Here is a 17,859-nt window from a genome sequence, read left to right as displayed (position 1 = left end):
TCAATGATTGCCGCTAAAAATTTCACATGCCAAATGTAGCTGAGGTGGCTCAACATATAGCGCTTTTAAAAACGGAATTTAAGGTAACCAGAGAGAGCATGAGCATTCTCACCAAATGTGATCTCTTCCGAAATTCGCCTAATCAGCTGCGGCAATCTCATACTATTAAGCTTGGCATAAGTGAGTAGTCTTTGTCGATAGATCTCTATTTTAGTATTTTGTCGAAAGCGCTTTTTTTCACGAATTTATATATTACGAACTTATTTGACGATTTTTGATTTATATCACGAATTTATTTGTTTTATTATTGTTATTAGTTATTCATTGAAAAATGAGTCTCAGTCGTGCTGTTACGCTTTAAGATTTTATACTATAGCACATTTCTAATAGGTTTAACGAATTACATGTCATTTATTTGAATTCAAATTTATTTCAATGACTTAATATTTACTAAAAGGATGTAATTTTTTTTTTTTTTTAAAGTTGTTACATGGATTTGAATGATTGTTTTGAATTCTTAGAATTTTGTGCATTTGCAATGTACCTAAGTTAGTAGCGAGCGAAGCGAGCTTGGTTTGCGCAACAAACCATATAAGATTGCGTAGCAATTTTCGGGGGTTGGCGAACGTTAGCGAGCAGGGGGCGCAGCCCACTAGTATTTAAAATTTGATAAAAGATGGGATTTGGTGAGCAAAATTGAACAAACACTTCATCTCTAAAAAAAATTACTTTTCATAATTGTCTCTATGTTATTAAAATTTTAAAATCAAGTCAATAATTACAATGTATTTCTATACTATAAACTTTGCTTCATTATTTTCCCCATTTTTTTTAAATTTAAATCATTTGTTGAGGCATTATTATTTTTTTTGAATAGTAATTCAGAATATACCACCAATAAGAGAAAAATTAAGAAAATTTATATTAAAATAAATGGAAATTATAAGAAAAAGCATACTTATGGTGAATTATGGTTTTAAAATATTTTTAAGAGACGATTTTTTGAACTACCTATCTTAAGTTCTTTAAATAAATTTGACTTTCATTATAAGTCAACTAAAAGTTTCATACTCAAAATTGGGTTCCTTCAAAAACAAATTATTTGAAAAATATGCGAAAAATTCGTACTTTCTCTTAACAATACTGAGACGTAGTACCAATTATTTCATTATTTAAAAACTAAGCCGGAAACAGAAGGAGATTTTAAAAATTACTAAAAGATAGAAGAAATTAATTAAAAATCACGAATAAGACTCCCTTATTAAATAAGCAAATTTCACACTTTAGCGACTAAAGCTTAATGAAACTTTTCAGTTACGCCACTTTCAAGCGACTTAAGCGTTGTAATTATTTCCACGAGACCAGAAAAATTCAATACTTGGCTATCTCACTGAAAACGATTAAAAGGTGTTTTTCGCCATTTTTTTTTTCGGTAAAAAATTCTTCTCTTTTTCTCATTATCTGGAATAATTAGAAAGTTGGAGTTAATCTCTGGAAAGTTTGTTAATAAGAAATTCTCTTAGGAATGCGTAATTAGTATAGTACTCTTATATAACAATTTAAGGACAGGAGATGAGTTTACTTAGTTTATTCTTTGGTCATCATGGCTACGTGTATATTTATAGTCTTAAGTTTGAAAATGGCGTAAGATCATCTATTTTTAAATCAAGAATTTTTTTTAAAAAATATGTTAAATTATAATAATTAGCTTAGTTTTTGCACTTAAATAGATAGGCATTTATTTTATAACTATATTATAATTTAAGTGAAAAATTAAAACATAGTAAAAAAAAGCAACTTTTTTTTAAGGGACTTATGCCACTTTTAATATAACCATCCATATTCTCAGTTTCCTATGATAATAACGTCCAATATTTAATAATTTAGTTACATTGTTTTTAAGACACAGTGCTTAATGACTTGTTCAATATATTTTTATTGCTTGCTGTTTATGTTTACACGAAATCTTGAAAACAATTTAGTACATAAAGTTTGTCTTTTAAAGATTTACTTTAGAAATTTGTTTGGATTATTTTTTGTTTTGTTTAAAGTTATGCGCCAAAATAAGTTAAAAAAAGTTAGGTTGCCTACAAACAATATGCTTATAAAAATTTATAGGTTTATATAGAAAGTTTAAAAGATACTACAGTGTTCAAAAACTAATCATTAAGTAAATTTACATAAAAACTAGAAAGAAGAAAATAAAAAATATTGCGGTCGTAAATAAGAGTTTTTATTAAACTTCTGAAGCTAAATACAGTAGGAAACCGATTATCCGGAAAGGTCGGGACCATCACTATTCCGCATAACTGATTTTTCCGGTTTTCTGAATCGCTACAAAAGGCCGTTTTTTTTATAGTTAAACCCAACTAAAAAATAAAAAAAATTGGAAATAATCTTAAAAATAAGAAAAAACGATGAAGACACTAATGATGAAACACTAATGATTATTTCCAAAGTGATGGTAAGGTAAACATCTTTAAAACAAGAAAGAAAAATCGTAAAATCTTATGAGGAAAAAAAATTTTTTTAAAAAAACGGGGAGAAAATTTATTGAATTTCGTTCCGGTTTTTTGGTTTTCCGATTTTCTGATTTCCAGATAACGGGTTCTGTACTGTATTTGTTTAATTTGCTGATTAATAGGAAAACATTTTACTTGTCGTCCAGTTTTTATTTATTTATTAATTTGTTAAAAAAAAATTTATTCATAATTCAAGTTATATTATAAACTAGTATTTTGTCTCAGTGTGACGGCAGTTAGTGCTAAAGCGGTTGACAACTTTGATCAACCTAATAAAGTACTGAGGGAGCGGGGTAAACAAAGTTCTCGATTTCACTTTGAAGTTCTAAGACTACCAAATCCTGGGTGCCCTACCCTCTACAGAGGATCAAAATTTTGCCATGTCTTAAGATCATCATCAGGAATGTTTCCCAGACCGACGCCTAACTAATTAAAAACCCAACGTTAGAATTAAAGAGCATTTCAAACGAGGACTTTAAAATTTGATTTAGAAACTTTTACAACAAAGTAAGGAAGTATAGTGCCCAAAATAGCACTCCGAATAACTTTTGAACTAATGATCGGATTTACATGCACTCTACGACTTTTTTAAAATTTGATGAATAAGACTATTATGAACTATGTAAGACAATCGTGCTCAAATGTTGTATTTTTTCTCTTTAAAATTGCATTCTATAAAATGAATGATGTAAAAATTTGTACACCTTAAAATTTAAAACAAAAGAAAAAATTATCAAATTAGATTGAAGGGAAATGATTAATGACCAAGTCAACCTTCATCTATCAAAAGGTACCTCTAGATAGAATCAAGTTAACATGTCTTATATACTAGTGAATTGGTATTCAATATTTATAGTGGTAGCTACACCACAATACTCCCCTTCCAGACTTTTATCTGTGATAGAATTCGATGAACGGATACCACTAGTTAATTAATGCAATTTATTTATATCAATTTTGCTCATTATATTTTTTTCTTCATTTTTTTTTGTTTATAGTATTTCCCCAATTATAGTGTGTATTCAATATTTATAGTGGTAGTTACACCACAAGATAAACGAATTTGATAATTGCGTTCAAAGCTCGTCCGATTCTCTAAAAAATGTTTTCGTGATAAGTAGAAATACGCAAAAATAAATAGTTATCAAAGGGTCAGCTTTTCGACTAATCTCTTGATCAATTTATTGGCACAATATTTTCCAGTTTGGGTCTACTCCTCATATTTTAGAAGTCAAGAATCTAAATCCGCCGAAAGGAAGTTATGCTTATTCAATGAAAATACTTTTTTGTATCTGATTTCTTTACTTAGAATTTCGTCTGCAGTAATTAATTAGCATATCTGAGGTCAGATCTCGAACCTTTAAAAGTGAGTCCTGACNTAAGTCAACCTTCATCTATCAAAAGGTACCTCTAGATAGAATCAAGTTAACATGTCTTATATACTAGTGAATTGGTATTCAATATTTATAGTGGTAGCTACACCAGAATACTCCCCTTCCAGACTTTTATCTGTGATAGAATTCGATGAACGGATACCACTAGTTAATTAATGCAATTTATTTATATTAATTTTGCTCATTATTATTTTTTCTTCATTTTTTTTTGTTTATAATATTTCTTTAATTATAGTGTGTATTCAATATTTATAGTGGTAGTTACACAAGATAAACGAATTTGATAATTGCGTTCAAAGCTCGTCCAATTCTCTAACAAAATGTTTTCGTGATATGTAGAAATACGCAAAAATAAATAGTTATTAAAGGGTCAGCTTTTCGACTGATCTCTTGATCAATTTATTGGGACAATATTTTCCAGTTTGGGTGTACTCCTCTTATTTTAGAAGTCAAGAATCTAAATCCGCCGAAAAAAAGTTATGCTTATTCAATGAAAATACTTTTTTGTATCTGATTTCTTTACTTAGAATGTCGTCTGAAGTAATTAATTAGCATATCTGAGGTCAGATCTCGAACCTTTAAAAGTAAGTCCTTACGCGTGACAATGCGATCATTAGGTCAAAAATTATTTAGAATGTTTGTTCTTTTTATTGAGCCGGTATAGCGTGGTTTTCAGGGTACGGCACTGGACTCACATTCGTGTAGGCTCCTCGTGTAGCAAAGGGTGACTGATGCACTTTAAATCAGTCGGGTCGCAAAGTCCTCCACGTTTCCCTAACAAATCAATACCTCTGGGGGTACTGAATTGGAAATTGGTGGTTCTCTGGTTCAGGACAAAATTACGATCTGTGGACGAATGAATGGATGCATGAATGGGTCCACTCTGTAAACGGATGTGACGTATGGGTGTGACAGAAGTCTAATTCTTAGCGGCGCCACTGGAAAACAACAATCACACAACAACCACCCCCTCTGTCTTAATGGCCGACGACAGCAACAAAACAACTCTTGATATTGCAACCTTCACAACAAGGCAGGTGAAGTTAATTTGATTACATGATAAATTAAAATTTTCAGAAGTTATCAGATGAGTTCTGAAAATTAATAGACGCTCCTTTCATAAATGACGCCAGGTGTCTAAGGACGGTAGCCCTTCGCGCTGTCGTGCCACAGGTCCCTGTACTACTACTTTAAATTTATCTATACCATTCTCAGATGTAAAAGTACATATTAAAAAGTATATAAAATCTTTATGGCAGCAGCAGTGGGATAACCAAGTGAATAATAAGTTGCACGCTCATAAGTCAAATTTGTAACCCTTCCCTGTGTTGCGACTACGTAGTGCAGATATTAAGCTTACCCGTCTGCGAATCGGACACACCAGACTGACCCATCTACATTTGTTATTTGGTGAACCACCTCCTCAATGTAACACTTNCCTCTATGGGCTGTCGCCCAGCTGAGTTTAGTTCAGTTCCTTTTATAAATTTCAAAGTGTAAAACTGTATGGTATCATATGTAATAATAATTTTTTCTTATATTAGAATATTTAATAATAATTCTTTTATTATGTAATAAGATTAAATAATAATTCTTTTCTGCAAATTGTTGCTGACTTTCTAGCTGGTTATTATGCCTCCTTATTAGTCTTCAAGAATCTGTTATTACTTTCGTAAATAAAACTTTTTACTACCTGTAATTGAGATTAAGAAAAGAATTAATTAAAAAAAGAATTAAGAAAAAAATTAAGAAAAGAAATTTAAAAAGCGTTTTTACTAAAATGAAAATAGTGTTTGCATCATTTCAAAATAATGCTACCCTACTTAGAAGTTAGTTTCGTCTCAACTCATGAATCAAAAATGATCCGATCAATTCGAAAGTGAAATTCTGTCTCGAAATAAAATCTTATTACGTTCGAATACTTCCCTCCCTTCGCAAACATTACCGAACAATGGAATTTTAAATTTGAAATGTAATATAAGCTGAACACAGTGCTGGTATTTCTCAAATTGTGCGCATCTTTATGCACTCCAGTACGGTAAACGAAAATAGAACTTCCAAAGGATTTGTAGTCATATCTAATGACATATCGTTTGCACAAGTTGAAAAGTTGACAGTAATTGGATGAATACTTCTCTAATCGATATGCATAGTTTCCGTACCATTATTTAAACGTTTAAAGCGATGGATGAAATTCGACAAATCTTTAAATTGTTTTATATCGATTCATTGTTAGGCTTGATTATTTATTTATTTTTTTTTTTTTTACCCTTACGTTCCATTGTGATTATCATTGATTCTCCTTGAAGTTTATAATTCAAAATATCTGAAAAAGAAATCAATTGCTAAAGCTTTTTTTTTTTTTACACAAAAAAATTTTTTGGAAACGATCAAATATCTATCCAGAAATATACATCAGATCGAAAAAGTAAAAGCAGTCACATTCACTATTTTTTAAAAGCTGTTCAATGAAATCAAACTTGATATTCCTCCCACCCCCTGAGGGCAGGGTGGGTGGCAACTTTGAAATCTTAAATCAAACTATTTTTACACCCAGTACATATTTTAGCTAAATATCTTTTTAGAAAATAAAACTCATTTTGCAAAAAAATTAACGTTATTTTATTTTAAAAAATGAAATCTTTTTAGCTGTATTTCGAGAAACAAATTAGGAAACTGTGGAAACGTATGATATCAAAACGTTAAATATTTTTTGAACCTCTTTATTTCTACTTTCTTTTATACTTTTTGTGTTTAAAATAAAATTTCTTACAAAATAAGATAAAAAAATTTCGTATCTGTCAACACTGCAGAACATAATGTCAATTAATAAACTAAACATACATTTTCAATGTATAAATTTTTTTTGGGGGTTTGAATAATAGCTATACGCAAACACTTTTTTTTTAAATTTTTGTTAATTGTTCTGATTTTAGAGCAGTTAATGTTTTAATTTCTTCGTTACAAAGATATGCACAAAAAATAACAAGCGAATAACATGAACTTGAAGTCCTTTCGTACTGTTATTTTTATTAAAATAAATGCAGCCAAGTTTTAAAATTTTACTGTCCACAACTTTAATTGTCGTCGGCAGACATTAACACTTACCAGGTGTCCTAAAAATGAAAACTGGCGAATGAATAATGCATGCTTAGGAAACCAATTTTAATCCCATCAAATGATTAGCTACAGTTTAAAATGCCCTCTATTGACGAACGTTGCAACTACTGTAGGGAACCGATTATCCGGAACGGTCGAAACCATCGCTATTTCGGATAACTGATTTTTCCGGTTTTCTGAATCACTACAAAAAGCCGTTTTCTTTATTGTTAAACCCAACTAAAAAAAAAAAATTTGGAAATAATCTTAAAGATAAGAAGAAACGATGAAGACACTAATGCTTATTTCCAAAATGATGGTAAGGTAAACATCTTTAAAAAAAGAAAGAAAAATCGTAAAATCTTAAGAGGAAAAAAAAAATTTTTTTAAATGGCGAGAAAATTTTTCGAATTTGGTTCCGGTTTTTTGGTTTTCCGGTTTTCTGATTTCCGGATAACGGGTTCTGTACTGTAATTCTGAAACTTAGTGAAAAATAAAAAATGGTTTCTTAAGAAGAATGCTGTAAATCGTACATATCTGTCTTTTTCCTCTTTTTTTAATCAAATTTGTGGACTCTTGGTGCTTAAATTTAAATCTGTTAAATAAAATAGTTTCATTTTATATTAGCTCTCAGTATTTTCCTCGGTAAATATATTTTCGTGCATTTTAATAAAAGGAAAGTTAAATCATCTACGAATATCTACTTTTTATACACAAAATGCTTTACAGTAAGGAAAAATTTTAAAAATGTATATTAAGCAAAGCCTTTGGGTGAAAAACCATAATCATCAACATAGTTACTTTAAATTACTTTTTAAATCTGAAATAAATAACTTAAACTCAAATGGAAAGTATACAATATTCATCGTGAAATCCGATAATAAAACTTAACGCGTTCAGCGCTTATTAGAGTTTTCGAAGAGTTCTGATAAAGTTCTTGTAATATCCTTAGAAGAAGAAAAAACATGCGTTAATGTTTCAAGATATTTTTCGAAACTCTTCAATATTTAAAATGAAAATACATTCTTCTTGGTGAATTGCTATTCTAGTAGATTATAAAAGTCATTTAGAAAAATCTTATTTCGTGAAATATTATGAACTTGAGGAAAATGTAATTTAAAGTTAAAGGGTTTTAATATTTTGGTTTAAAAATGATACATTTATTCATAGGAACCACGAAAAATAACTGTAATTAGAGTTTCATTAATTGGAGATCCTCTTAGTGATACAGTTATTTATTTAGTCATTGATTCAATTAATTATTTATAATTTCAGAAAGTGAATGATTTAATTAGTGATTTTTCAATTAAATTGGCAACTTGACGTTCCTGTTGTTGACTTATTCTTTCAAATTAAAATTTAGTAATTCATTTTGTTATTTAATTTAATAATTCAGAAGACGCAGTAATTCATTCCGTCTCAGTTGTAAACTCTAGTGATTTAATAATTGATATAATAAATTAATTTAATTATTTACGTATTTAATAATTCAGTTATTAGTTTCCTGTTTCCTAAGAAAAAGTTTAAGATCAAAATTTCACAAAATATGATGAAATATATCTTGATATCTCTTCTAAGGGAACATTACAAAGTTCGGTAACTTTTGCCGTAGGCTTTGGTAATGATTTCAATAATATTACAAGTAAGATATGATTTTAAAATCATGCTGCATGGTTGTAAATTTAGTAAAATTAGATAACTTCACCAAAAAATTCGATAATTTTAACTGTTCAAACATAATTTAAAATATTGCAGAAATGTTCAATTTAATGACTTCTATTTTTACTTAATAAATGCATGTAACTTTGTAACGCAAGTGACTTTCAAACTACAGAAATGCTTAGTTGTTAACATTAATGATACTTAATGACGATCCATTCTGACGTCATGTGAATGATCCCAGCGCCCCCTTGCCACATTTAAATGAAAGTATTACTTGATACAGTAGAATTGAACAGTTGACACTCTAATATATATTATGCAGTATATATCTCTGCCATATTTTTACTTATCTCTGTAAGATTATATTTGTAGCATGAAAAAGTGATAATTCTTTGCAATTTGTTGTTTTAAAGTAGAGATTTTATGCTTTATTTCAATAAAAGTTATTGACTTGGGATTTGATAACGTGATTTATATTTATTGTTTTGAATTTTTTTTCGTACTGCGCATTTATGTAAAAACATAACATTTTCTAGTCAATACCACATCATTTATTTTATATTTTTGTTCTGTTGTACACAAAAAGTGTTTCTTTTATATTTTTATTTACTTCTATATATTTTATTCTGTCAAAAAATAGATTTCGTTATAAACAGAGAAAAGAAGAAAAAATTTACATTTATAAAACTTTCGGCTGCTTATTCTTCCCCTAGTTTAAAAAGAATTAATAGTGCATGTCATCCATGTTAATACATATTATATTCAAAATTGAAATAAATATAAGGACCAGAAAAACTATGAAAATTTAAAATATTTAAAATAAATCGTAATTATGTAATCATAATATGTATATCAGTTTTCAAAAAAACACGGCATCCTTAAAAAATTAACATTGAAGCATTTCACATACCTGAAAATAATATCCAAACGATTACAAAGAACTTAATAAATTCAATTAAAAATATTAAAAGAGAACAATAAACTCATTTGTTTAACTAGTAATTAAGTATTTTGTAATAGCTTGACGTTAAAAACGTAATGGCCAGAGTGTTGCTACTATAGCGCGCAAAATAACCAAATCAGTAACTTAAGGGCGCTTTTTCATTACACGACACGATAACGACAAAACGGATCCGATTGTCGGCGAACGACATAGAGTCAAGTAAAATACATGGCCAGCAACGGAGTGCTTTTTCATTCACCGATACGATAACGATTATGTCGTATCCGACAAGTCGATATCGTTTGTCGGAATCAAATGTTGGTTAGGCAAGCAAGTTTCTCCTCAAATCATGGCGAGTTTATTTGTTATTGTCTATCTTTTCTGTTTTATCTCCTCTTTTGATATTATTATTTTATTCAATTTTAATCGTTTATTTGATCATGTCAAATGCAAAATTTGAAAATAAAAGTTTTATATAATGTATTCTCATGTCTGGTTATAAATTTTTAATTTTATGATGTAGCATTTTTTGCATTATAAAGAGGTTGAAAGACTTAAACAATCATAAGAGTTTTATTGAAAATTTTTATAAATTCATTATATGCTTTAATGAAGAGATAATATTTTTTATAGTAGTAATGGTTTGATAAGAAGGCAAATAAAGACTCTTATGTATTTCAGACAGAACTCGATCTAATTACTGGTTTCTGCTTGATTGAATAATAAAAAATATGTTCCCTGATTCAACTAAAACATTTTTTGAAAAATGATAGAGCGACTTCATAAGATAAATTTGGTAAAACTCATTTAAAAAATCATCTAAAAAGATTATTCTAAGTGAAACTAATATTTTAATTCGATTAAAAAAAACTTTAATATTTTGAAACATTTAAAGAATTTAAGTAATGTTAAGTGATTACAGACATAAATTAGCGAGCAGACGCCAACTCAAAAGCCATATAAAAATTATTCCTCATTAACATCAATCTTGTTCTTGGCTTCTCTCATTCAGACGTAATTAAAAAATTTATTTTGGGACTTTTTGTAGCTTATGGAAAAGCACATAAAAATCTTCTTCAACATATCTTGCCTCATTTATTTCGTGGGTACTTACGTTGTTGCAGAAGTTGTGCTAATGCGCCAATAAAGAGCAATCCTGTTGTTCGCACACAGCAACCCCGTTTTCGCATGCAGTTATTTTTTGGATTCCTTGTTGCCTTGTTTGCTGATTTCTGACGCCATTTTTAGTGCCACGAAAATGCATCTTTGGGATTTGCCAAAAACAGTAGCGAAATATTTTACCCAAAAAAAAACGAAAATATATCAATTCCCATGACATGAAACTTTATTTTGGTAAACGTACGTTTTGGAAATGTAATTTAAGACAGTTTGATCAGCAAGTGGGGCTTAGATGTTTGTACAATTCATTCTGACAGTTGGAAAGGTTATCAAGCAAAGAGAATAGAAGGATTCCTACTTGCTAAGGTTTATCGTAAATACAAATACCTTAGCAAGTAGGTATTTGTATACATTTTATTAATCCTGATACAGGAGTTCATAATACACAAACAGTTGAGAGAATAAGGGCAGTGCTAAATGGAGGAACAAAAGACATAAGGGAACAGCGAGACATCATTTGGAATCATCATTTTATCAGAGTTCATATGGTGACAACATCTGGTGAAAGAAAACAGACTGTTTTGAATATATGTAAAACTCTCTATCGGCCCATTTTCCACCGAAATCAGATTGACTACTTTGATTTTAAATAAAGTGTTTCGAATTTTTAGATTTCAAATAGAGTGTTTTATTTCATGATTTGTCGCAAAAATTTAAATGCAGATTGGCGGCACTTAAAAACCGCCAAATCTGTAGCTGCAGTGGCGTTAATACGTAAGTACCATTTCGTGCACCCAAAAACGTTTCTACACTGCTAACCTTTTTCATCTAAAATAAAGTAAGAAGTTTGAGACAACGATTATCATCCGGCATATTTAAAGTTTGCAAAAAAAATCACAACAGAACACAAGCAACTGCTCATTCAAGCTCAAAACATTGAATGGACAAGAATTTCTAGTTCTCGGACGAACGATATCGGACAAGTGAAAAAACAATTGCTTGAACTATCCGGCAACGACATTGTCGTTCACACATTTGTCGTCCGATTTTGTCGGTATCGTGTCGTGTAATGAAAAAGCGCCCTAATTGTGACGCACCAATCTTTCCTAAATGTTTAAAACTGAAGCATGGAGGTAGAGGGTTCGAATCTTGCCACTATTTCTTTATTTTTATAGTTACACGTGCAGGCTTTGTTCTTATTTTACAGGGCGGACCCATTCACACATTCATCCACAGAGCGTAATTTTGACCTAAATCAGAGAATGATCGATCTCCTATCCAGTACCCCCAGAGGTATTGATTTGTTATGGGAACATGGAGGACTTTGCGACTCGACAGATTCAACGTGCATCAGTCACCATTTACTACACGGGGAGTCTTTGTCCGACGGGGTTCGAACCCACGAACTTTCGGACATTGGTCCAGCGCCCTACCGACCAGGCTATCCCGGCCTAAAAACGTTTGTAAAGTTGAAAAACAGATAGCATAAAATAAAGGACATCATAAAGATACAACCATAACTAGGAGAATTACGGAGGGACTCAAATCCGCTACCAGTAGATCTATCTTTGTAATGTCCTTCTCTAACTTTGACTTTCTATTCTGCAACTTGACTAGGGCTTATATGCCGTACTCTGTATTGAGAACACTAGCCTAAGTAGAGATGTGTAACAATAAATAAATAAATTTAGGCTCCTCCCTGGCCGAGCGATTTCACCGCCAAACGCTTTGTGAAGCTTGGTGGTGGCGGGTTCGAAACCCGTCGTAACCCTGGATGTATTCTTCGTGATGGCCTTCTCTGAATTAATCTAATCCTTCTACTAATTATTTCTACTCGACAAAGGTTTATAAGTTTAAATTGAGCACACAAGACTGCAAATGTATGTAACTTCAATAAAACAATAAATAAGTTTAACGAACATATGCATGTCAGTTGTTGTTGTATTTGTAGTTAATTTACGTCGCTCTAGAGCTGCTCAATGGGCTATTGGCGACTGTCTGGGAAACATCCCTGAGGATGATTCGACGACAAGCCATCACAATTTTGATCCTCTGCAGAGGGGATGGCACCCCCGCCTCGTTAGCCCAACGACCTGCACGCGAAGTCGAGCACTTTACGGTAGAACAGTTTAACGAGTACCAATACCGCACACCCTATGTCCCTACGCAGACTGATCCACGTGGTCACCCACCCGCACACTGACCGCAGTCAATGATGCTGATCTGTTGGGAACCGTGTCTTAAGGATCAGTCCACTGCGGGAATATGCATGTCCGTATGCGAAATACAATGAGTGGGTCGTGAACTCATGTCAAATTGCTACAAGCGACTTCAGATTCTTATTTGAAGGGTCAGGATTCTGTCCAACTGAAGAATAGATCGTAAAAATTTGAGAAAAGAATTTATCTAGTAAATCATTCAATAAATCTCCAGATTTTAATCACAAGTGAGTGTTAATGAATAAGTAAGTGATTTAGTTACTTCATTATTTAATTTTCTTTTAATTTGTTTATGATTGACTTAGTTACTTAATAGTTTAATCAAATACTTAAGATTATCAGAGATATTCCATTATTGATTTAGTTAGTAAGCTATTAAGTTAATGAGCTTGTTAGTTAGTTAGTTATTGAGTTGGTAGCACGTACGCTACTCAGACAAAAACTTGCTAACTGATTAAATGCAATCCCTTTAGAACAGATAGTTATAAAGTGATTATTGTTTATTATGATAGGTATCTAAATTATAGTGCTGTAAAAAGTAGGGTTATGAAAATACCGAAGTGAGCCGTTTCCAATTTAAAAACCAACTTTAAAAAAAATCGCATTTTTTCCATCATTTGAACGAATACTAAATATTTTGTTTCCATTATTTTTTTTACTATTTTTACTATTTTTTTTATTTACTATTTTATTAAACGATAAAAATCGAAACCTTAAAAATCGATATTTTTTGTTAAAACAGAGGACATTTTGGTAACAATATATGTAATTATTATAATTTTAAACAACATTGGGTTAATGTAATAATTGAAAAAGAAAGATAGAAACGAAATAAAATTTGAAAAATAATCAACTATACTTGAAAAAGAAATTAAAACCTAGGAATGCAGAAGCGATAAGAAAAAATAATAGGGGTGTAATTTTACACATTATAGACAGATAAATCATTATAACATTTCCAATTAGCAACGATTTTTATCTTCCTTGAAATAAGTTTTTTAAAATTTTTAAAAATATCTCTATAAAGGTTAAAATTTAAATCTGGTTAATCAGGTTAAAATTTAAATCTCTCCTCTACGATTTTTTTAAAACTTTTTTACGTCAACTCAAGCACGAGTTTATAATATCTCAAAAGAGAGAGAAGTAAATTTTCCCTCAAGGATGAATAAATAGCCATTGCTTAAAGCAAAAAAAGGGAGACTAATTGCCTAAAATTCACAAAAAATTGCGACAACTTTAGAGAAAATTTATAAAATTTAAATCTGGTAACATCTACTTTCCTCTCCGATTTTTTTTTCACAACTTTTTTACGTCAACTCAAGCGCGAGTTTATAAACTCTCAAGAGAGAGAGAGAGAGAGAAATAAATTTTCCTTAGAATAAAATAGCCATTGTTTAAAGCAAAAAAAGGGAGAATAATTCCCAAAAATTCATTAAAAACTGCGACAACTTTTGAGAAAATTGGAACTTCGAAAAAAAAAAACTCGTTAAGCTTAAAATAAAAATGGCCTTTTAATCACGTCAAATTCCAACTCTTATCTCATATCTGCATTTGTTAACTTATTTCTTTATCTTATATCTGCATTTTTGTGCTTGCACAGCGTTCTGCATGCTATTTTTTACTACAAATTTATCAGTTACTAGTTCTCGAACTAATTATTGAATATTAGATTTTTTTTTGTTCCATTGTACTCTCAGTATATTTTTCTACGGTCCTTCGTAATTTCAAATTTCTAAGTTTCATTGTTTTTGTGTAGCAAAACGAAATGAGTTGAATACCATAAACAGTGCTGCTCTTACGTTTTAAAGATAAAATTTATTTTCCGATTAAAAAGGGGTTTCTAAGGCTATAAAAAGAATAATAGCAATGTAAACGAACAGACTCATTATTACTTATTCTCCCTCCTAGTTTTTCGTGCTTAACTAATTCATAACTAATTTCAAAATTCAATTGTTTCCTAAAAATTTTTTATTCATTCTAAAGACTAACAGTTGTTGATTTCAAATACTTCCAAGATTTTAATCGCTAATTATGCTAATTATGTACAAAACTCGAAAGAAATTATTGATAAATATTATTGCTAAAAAACAATTTTTGCTTTTACTTGTTTAAGTAGTCAACTGAACTTTAAATTATTAAAACTGAAAATAGGAAAAAAAGTAAAATGTGGTTAGAAATGTCGGGTATGTAGTTTGACTTTAAACTTGTGAAAAGTTCAAGCATAAATTTTAGCAAAACTTCGCTTATTCTTTCTTTTTAAAGCAGTTTCACTGGAAGTTGAGTCAAAACAATGAATCATGTGTTGGCAGTTTTCTTATCAACCAGTGAAGAAACGAATGATTTATTTACAGTAATATTTTGTTTTGTGGCAGTAACTCATGGAAATTTGAAACATTTCTCAATGATAAGCATTTTGCTCTTAATGGTGGGTTAAATTAATTTTTATTATTTCGCTATTAACATTACTTACAAGGCAAATATAATAGTAATGATAGGCTAAACTTAAAAAAATATAAAAACTAAATTTATTGCATAAATATTATTGCTATAAAATATAGTTTTTGCTTTTATTTGTGCAAGTAGTCTACTAAATTTTAAATTAATGAAATTGAAAATGGGAAAATATAAAACGTGGTTAGAAATGTCTGGAATGTAGTTTGACTTTTTACTAGTGAAAAGATCAAACATAAATTTTAGTAAAATGTCACTTTCTCTTTCTTTTTAAAACAGTTTCACGAGAACTTGGGTCAAAACAATGAGTCATGGGTAGGTAGTTTTCTTATCAACTGGTGAAGAAAATAATGATTTATTTACAGTAATATTTTGTTTTTGGCTGTAACTCATGGAAATCTAAAGCATTTCTCAGTAATAAAAACTTTGCTCTTAAGGGTGGGTAATCATAATTTTTCTTATTTTGTTATTAACTTACATTACAATGCAAATTCAACAATAATACTATGAACTTATAAAAATATCGGAATTAGGTTTACTGCATAAATTATTCATTAAAATCTAGATTAACGTTTTGCAACATGGAGAAAATTTTATATCTTAATTTATGCGTTTGAACTTATTCAAATGCTTCTCATAATAGGCCTTTTTTTTAATTTTAAAATAGCTTTTTTCGTAATTGTGTTTTAAAACTAGGTCAGCCTCTGATTTTCGTAAAAATTTAACATTGAGAATAAATTTAAGTACGTTTCTTTAATAGTTGTTTTCCCTGGCAAGTAATAATTCAAATGAAAAAAATTTTTCTTACGTGTGCTATTTTTTTTTCATAAAAATACTTCTAGTTTTTGAGTTACAAAACTGTATATTTATTAATAGTTTCGAAAATAGATGGATCTTTTTATTCCTCAACAATTAATTCAAGAAGATTAACGTTTTTTAACTGTTTTCGGAAAGAGCTTCCACTCTTTTATTGTATTTTTTTAAATGGTACAAAGAAATGAAATATAAACTTCAAAAATACATTTTGTACTACGGTGAACAGCCGACCTGATTCTGAGTTTACGACTATAAATGTTCAACACCGTAGCCTCGCAATTTTGAATACAACCCAAGAAGACAAGCGAACTTCTGTATCAAGCATTGGGACGAACTATACTTCATGGAGAACTTTGTAATGGAACTAACCCGCATTTGCGATACATGGAGTGGAAAATCACGATTACCTCCCATGGTCAGCCCAATGACAAGACTAACCAATGATCCGTCTGACACTGAGGATATTTTGCGTCAGCACTGTGGTAGATGTGAGCCGAGAGTAGAATTCGTACCGACCAGCCATCGACGGGATCGATCCCCGGTTCTGGTGTCTGAAGAGGTATTCCACAAAGTTGAGGAGCCAATGGTTGAATAATTCTACTCCGAATTCAAAATTCATTGCTGGGATTCGAACTTGAGGAACATTTCCGGGCAAGGGTCCCTGTGCACTTTTAATCCTAAAGATATACCCTAAAGCCATTAAAAGTTTGTCACAACAGTTGTACGACCCCTTTGTTATATATATATATATATATAAAATCTGTAGCAGCAAGAGCAGATCTAATTTCAGATTTGAAATTCCCAAATTCCCTCACTCGAATTAGACAAGATTAAATATTTGTATAATAAACAAAAAATATATGTTGTAATTACCTGCAAATCATGACAATTCTAAGCCTAGAGTAATTGAAAACAATGTAAAATGGCTTAGTCCAACACGGAAAGGTAAATAGTTTTGATAAAAATCGTACCATGAATTGCGTGCAGCTCTAAAGTTGGTCCCCAAAATAGAAACAACACAAGAAACCTTAGATGTGTTACTGGAAGTTGAACAAATTCTAAATAATAGAAAATGGTAGAGCATTTTTAGAAAATGTCTTTTCTTATTTAACTTCTGTTTTGGTGTTATTCAATGTTTTCGTTCCAACACAAATGATTTTCTGGACATATATTTATGTCTCCTCTGTCCAAAAAGTAATAGCCAAAATCTCATTTTTCGCCGCGTTGGTTTTTTTATTGCTGGACACAAAAAAAACGAGTAATATAATAATAAAATAAAAAATTCATGTCAATTCCTAATTATGCCAACAAAGAAAAATTTCATTTTAGTTACTTTCAATTAAAAAATTACAAAATTTTCCCCCATAAAGAACTAAAATTAATTAATTAAATTTAATTAATGAATTAATATTTGAAAAAACTGTATTAGCGTCAAGTGTCATCCACTACAAGTTTAAAAAAAATAGTGCGTTGAGTCCCTCCGCGCGGAAGAAGTTAAACTTCGCAACCTGCGACGCTAATTGTAGAAGAATCAGCAGTCGTAGAAGGATCACTAGTTCTATTCAACGACTCTTTTTCCTGCTCCGCTCGCTTCCGTGCTCTGTAATCACGGTAATATTGTGCATTTTTCCCTC

At 30.4% G+C, this 17,859-nt stretch overlaps 1 long non-coding RNA gene across 3 annotated transcripts in view; it reads left to right on the top strand.

Annotated features, from left to right (window-relative positions):
• The window catches only part of LOC110282269 (uncharacterized), a 226,111-nt gene that overhangs the window by 143,469 nt on the left and 64,783 nt on the right, over positions 1-17,859 (top strand). The window contains exon 1 of one of the 3 annotated variants that reach the window (XR_011636564.1): positions 13,037-13,203. The exons of the other annotated variants lie outside the window; for them this stretch is intronic. This is a non-coding gene — a long non-coding RNA (uncharacterized lncRNA). Of the gene's footprint in view, positions 1-13,036; positions 13,204-17,859 lie in introns of those variants that run through there. 3 annotated transcript variants of the gene reach the window in all.

Source organism: Parasteatoda tepidariorum, chromosome 4 (genome assembly GCF_043381705.1).
Source record: "Parasteatoda tepidariorum isolate YZ-2023 chromosome 4, CAS_Ptep_4.0, whole genome shotgun sequence".
Classification (NCBI taxonomy): domain Eukaryota; kingdom Metazoa; phylum Arthropoda; class Arachnida; order Araneae; family Theridiidae; genus Parasteatoda; species Parasteatoda tepidariorum.
Note: the sequence above shows the minus strand (reverse complement) of the source record. Positions and strands in the feature narration are given on the sequence as shown.